Below are 5,859 nucleotides of genomic sequence, written 5' to 3' on the forward strand. Positions count from 1 at the left end.
TATTTCTTTGGTTGAGCCGAGTCTTAGTTGAGGCATGCTGGATCTCTCAGTTGCAGCCTGTGGGATCTTCTAGTTCCCTGATCAGGGATCAAACCCAGGCCCTCTACATTGGGAGCACACAGCCTTAGCTGCAGGACCGCCAGGGAAGTCCTGGGCAGCTGTTTCTTAATGGCGGAATGAATCCCTGTCACCTGCAGTGACCGCCCATCTCTTTGGGTTGATTTCTGCTGCAGCGAGGCCCCCAGTCAGGCTTTGCCCTTCGTCCGCTTCCCTCCCCCTCCCCTGACCACCCCTCCTGCTCCTCTTCCTCAGTTGCACGCCCTCACCTCCGTCCCTCTGCAGAGTTGCCCTGTTCTGGAGTTCTGAACTTTACAGACAGGTGTCAGGCAGTGCGCAGCACTTTGCGTCTGCTCCCTCTGGTTCAGCGTCATGTTTGGGATCCGTAGACGCCTTTGTGTCTCATTTTCATCTCGCTGCATTGCTGTTGCTGTTCAGGTGCTCAGTGTCCTGCTCTCAGTGACCGCATGGATGGCAGCACCCCAGGCTTCCCTGTCCTTCACCCTCTGCCAGAGCTCACTCAGACTCATGGACATTGAGTCAGTGATGTCATCCAACCAACTCATCCTCTGTCGTCCCCTTCTCCTCCCGCCTTCAGTCTTTCCCAGTATCAGGGTCTATTCCAGTGAGTCAGTTCTTCACATCAGGTGGCCAAAGCATTGGAGCTTCGGCTTCAGCATCAGTCCTTCCAATGAATATTCAGGACTGATCTCCATAAGGATGGACTGGTTGGATCTCCTTGCACTTCAAAGGACTCTCAAGAGTCTTCTCCAGCACCACAGTTCAAAAGCATCAGTTCTTTGGCGCTCAGCCTTCTTTACGGTTCAGCTCTCACGTCCGTACTTGACCACTGGGAAAACCATAGCTTTGATTATATGGACCTTTCTCATCTAAGTAATGTCCGTGTTTTTTAATGCACTGTCTCGACTTGTCATAGCTTTTCTTCTGAGGAGCAAGTGTCTTTTAATTAATTTCATGGCTGCAGTCACCGTCTACGGTAATTTTGGAGCTCAAGAAAATAAAGTCTGTCAGTATTTCATTTTTTCCCCATCTGTTTGCCATGAAGTGATGGGACTGGATGCCATCATCTTAGTTTTCTGAATGTTGTTTTAAGCCAGCTTTTTCACTCTCTTCTTTCACCTACATCAAGAGGCTCTTTAGTTCCTATACACTTTTGGCCATAAGGGTGGTGTCATCTGCATTATCTGAGGTTATTGTTATTTCTCCCAGCAATCTTGATTCCAGCTTGTGCTTCATCCAGCCTGGCATTTCTCATGATGTACTCTGCACATAAATTAAAAATAAGCAGGGTGACAATATACAGCCTTGATGTACTCCCTTCCCAATTTGAAACCAGTCCATTGTTCCATGCCTGATTCTAACTGTCGCTTCTTGACCTGCGTACAGATTTCTCAGGAGGTAATGTAAGATGGTCTGTATTCCCACCTTTTTAAGAATTTTCCAGAGTTTGTTGTGATCCACACAGTCAAAGGTTTTAGTGTAGTCAATGAAGCAGAAGTAGATGTTTTTCTGGAATTTTCTTGTTTTTCTATGAATCCAACTTGTACAGCTGGAAGTGTTTGATTCTGGGAGGTTTTTGTTGAAGCCTAGATTGGAGGATATTGAGCATGACCTTGCTAGCTCGTGAAATGAGTGCGACTGTGCGGTCGTTTGAGCGCTCTGTGGCTTTGCCCTTCTTTGGGCCGTGTGAGTTTTCCAGTCTTGTGGCCACTGCTGGGTTTTCCAGATTTTCCAAAATTGCTCGCACATTGAGTGCAGCACTTTCACAGCAGCATCTTTCAGGATTTGAAATAGCTCAGCTGGAATTCCATCACCTCCACTAGTTTTGTTCATAGTGATGCTTCCTAAGGCCACTTGATTTGCAATCCAGTATATCTGGCTCTGGGTGAGTGATCACATCATCATGGTTATCTGGGTCATTAAAACTTTTTTGTACAGTTCTTCTGTGTATTCTTGCCACCTCTTCTTAATCTCTTCTGCTTGTTCGGTCCATACTGTTTCTGTTCTTTGTTGTGCCCATTTCTGCATGAAATATTCCCCTGGTATCTCTGATTTTCTTGAAGGGATCTCTGGTTTTTCCCATTCTGTTGTTTTCCTCTATTTCTTTGCATTAATCGATGAGGAAGACTTTCTTATCTCTCCTTGCTATTCTTTGGAACTCTGCATTCAGGGGAATATTTCTTTCCTTTTCTCCTTTGCCTTTCACTTCTCTTCTTTTCACAGCTATTTGTAAGGCCTCTTCAGACAACCGTTTTGCCTTTTTGCATTTCTTTTTCTTGGGGATGGTCCTGCTCCCTGTCTCCTGTACAGTGTTACAGGCCTCCGTCCATAGTTCTGCAGCCACTCTTATCAGATCTAATCCCTTGTATCTATTTGTCACTTTCACTGTGTAATCATAAGGGATTTGATTTAGGTCATACTTGAATGGTTAGTGCTTTTCCCTACTTTCTTCAGTTTAAATTTGAATTTTGCAATAAGGAGTTCGTGATCTGAGCCACAGTCAGCTCCCGGTTTTGTTTTTGCTGACTGTGTAGGGCTTCTCCATCTTTGACTGCAAAGAATATAATCAATCTGATTTCGGTATTGACCATCTGGTGATGTCCATGTGTGGAGTTGTCTCTCGTGTTGTTGGAAGAGGGTGTTTGCTATGACCAGTGCATTCTCTTGGCAAAACTCTATTAGCCTTTGCCCTGCTTCATTTTGTACTTCAAGGCCGGACTTGCCTGTTACTCCAAGTATCTCTTAACTTCCTACTTTTGCATTCCAGTCCCCTATGATGAAAAGGACATCTTTTTTTGGTGTCAGTTCTCAGAGGTCTTGTAGGTCTTCATAGAACTGTTCAGCTTCTTTAGCATTAGTGATTGGGGCATAGACTTGGATTACTGTGATATTGAATGGTTTGCCTTGGAAACGAATCAAGAACATTCTGTCATTTTTGAGATTGCACCCAAGTACTGCATTTCGGACTCTTGTTGACTGTGAGGGCTACTCCATTTCTTCTAAGGGAATCTTGCCCACAGTAATAGATAAGATGCTCATTTGAATTAAATTCACCCATTCCAGTCCATTTTAGTTCACTGATTCCTAAGATGTCTATGTTCACTCTTGCCATCTCCTGTTAGACCACTTCCAATTTGCCTTGATTCGTGGACCTAACATTCCTGGTTCCTATGCAGCTTCCATCACCAGTCTCATCCACAACTGGCTGTTGTCTTTGCTTTGGCTCCGTCTCTTCATTCTTCTGGAGCTGTTTCTCCACTGATCTCCAGTAGCATGTTGGGCACCTACCAAACTGGGGAGTTCCTCTTTCAGTGTCCTATCTTTTTGCCTTTTCACACTGTTCATGGGGCTCTCAGGGCAAGAATCCTGGAGTGCTTTGCCATTCCCTCCTCCACTGGACCACATTCTGTCAGAACTGTCCACCGTTTCCTGTCCACCTCAGGTCGCCCTACACAGCATGGCTCATAGTTTCACTGAGTTCGGCGCTGCTGTGGGCCGTGTGGCCAGCTGGGGCGGTTATATACTGTCCGTCCGTGTGAGTTCATGCTGCCTTGTGTCTATTTTCCAGCTCTTGCTGTGCTCCTTATGCTCCTGGAGCACAGGTTTACACATCCTGATCTACGTGAATGTAGCAAAGGAATTGCTGAGTCATTGGGTCAGCTCAGCTGGTAAAGAATCCGCCTGCGATGCAGGAAGCCCAGTTCGATTCCTGGGTTGGGAAGATCTCCTGGAGAAGGGGTAGGCTACCCACTCCAGTGTTCTTGGGCTTCCCTGGTGGCTCAGATGGTAAAGACTCTGCCTGCAATGCAGGAGACCTGGGTTCGATCCCTGGGTTGGGAAGATCCCCTGGAGGAGGGCATGGCAACCCACTCCAGTATTCTTGCCTGGAGAATCCCTACAGAGGAGCCTGGTGGGCTACAGTCCTGGGGTCGCAGAGAGTTGGACACAACTGAGTGACTAAGCACAGCACAGGGTTAAGATTGAAAGCATTTTTTTTTGATGAAAATTATTTCCAAAACAAAAATAATAGAGTAGCGCTCTTCTCAGATCTTCACATTTGGGTAATAGACGACAGCTGGAATCTCTATCTGCTGTGTGTCAGGTGGTTTGGTTGAAGTTGTATGTGATCACTTTTTCAGATAACTGTGGGTTTTCTCTGGTGCCACACCAACTGTGACAGGTATCAGTTTCTCTTGGTTAGCTGCGGCACTCCGAGTGAATCTCCTGCCCACACGTGAGTGAGCAGCACCGCACGCTGGTCGTTTGTACAGTAATAGGTTACCCAGGAAGGGAGAGCTTCCAGACAGGGACGCCTTTCAACATCCAGCTTTGTTTTTTTTTTTCATAAGTCGCATCTGTTACTGTCACCACTGATATCTTCAGAAAGGTGTCCACATGTGGATGTGCTTTCAAGCCCTCAGTCATGGACACATGTTTTGCAAACTTCTGATTTTTGCTGGAAAGCTCCAGTTTTGGGACTGGCTACGAGTAGCATCAGCTGTTTTCCTTGAAGAGGCAGGCTTATTTTGTTCATTTTTGAGAAGATGTCTGACAGCGTCCAGGTCTGAATGTGCACAGATGGGTCTGCCGGGCCCTCTGTCCGGGCAGGTTGCTGTTTCCGGGACAAGGGGGCTCACTTGGTGTCCAGCTGTGGTCTTTGGCGCATCGCAGAAGTGCTCCATGCAGACTTGCTGTTTTGCTACATTGAATATTCACAAGCCGTGCTTAAGGGTTGAGGTTTAACACAGTTACTGCCTTGGCAGCATCACGGACGCTTGTAAGTGGCGCTGACCCTTCAGCTAAGTGCGTGGTGATGACGAGCGCCGCGGCTCCCGAGCCCGCTGTGCTTCTGGTTCTGTGATGACCGTGGGTCTGTGACACGTGTGTGCAGAGAGAACGGTGTCTTGCCTTGTGCTCGTCAGATCTGCCTTGGTCACTCTTGGTTCTTTCCGTTTCTGTGTAATTGAAAATTACCTTGTCATTCCCACACACGCACACGCAGACAACCGCCAGCACACAGACATGCACGCAGAAGCAGCGTGTTGAGTCTGACCGGGGTGCACCGAGTTGGGAGGAGGAGAATTAACTTCTTTCTAGTGTTAAGTTTTCTGATCCCATAAGTATGGACTCTTTCGCTGCTTATAAATATTCCATGTTTTTCTGTATTATGCCTTTGCAGCTTTAAAAAAAATTTACTCAGTTACTTTTATTTATTCTATTTCAATGAATTTTTTTTTTTTTTTGCAGCTTTCTTCCTTTAACTTCGTTGGTATAGACGTAACTGACATCTCTTTTTAACCTGTTAACTGGACATTGCTAGACCCTCCCCACCCATCTGACTGTAGGTCAGACAGATCTTTTGACTTCTGTCGAGTGGAGTCCCCGGGTTTATTTTGAAGATTTGTAATTTCAGAGGCTTCCCTGGTGGTTCAGTGGTAAAGCATCTGCCTTCAAGTGCCGGAGAGACAGGTTCAGTCCCTCATTTGGGAAGATCCCACATGCCATGGAGCTGCTGAGCCTGTGTCCAGAGCCCGGGAGCCTCGGTTACTGAAGCCCGCGCGCCCTGAAGCCTGTGCTCCGCAACCAGAGAAGCCCCTGCTGTGAGAATCCCACCCCGTAGCAGAGACCTTGGCCAGGCCTGTGCTAGCAGAGCCGTGGGGGCAGAGGCCAGGCTGAACTCTGAGCAGTAACCGAGTGGCGGGGAAGCTGAGCTGTCAGGGCTAGGGGCTGGTGACTGAGAGCCTGCCTGCCTGTGCAGGGGGCACGGGTTCGATCCTGGGT

Source organism: Bison bison, unplaced genomic scaffold (assembly GCF_000754665.1).
Source record: "Bison bison bison isolate TAMUID 2011002044 unplaced genomic scaffold, Bison_UMD1.0 scf7180017462803, whole genome shotgun sequence".
NCBI lineage: Eukaryota > Metazoa > Chordata > Mammalia > Artiodactyla > Bovidae > Bison > Bison bison.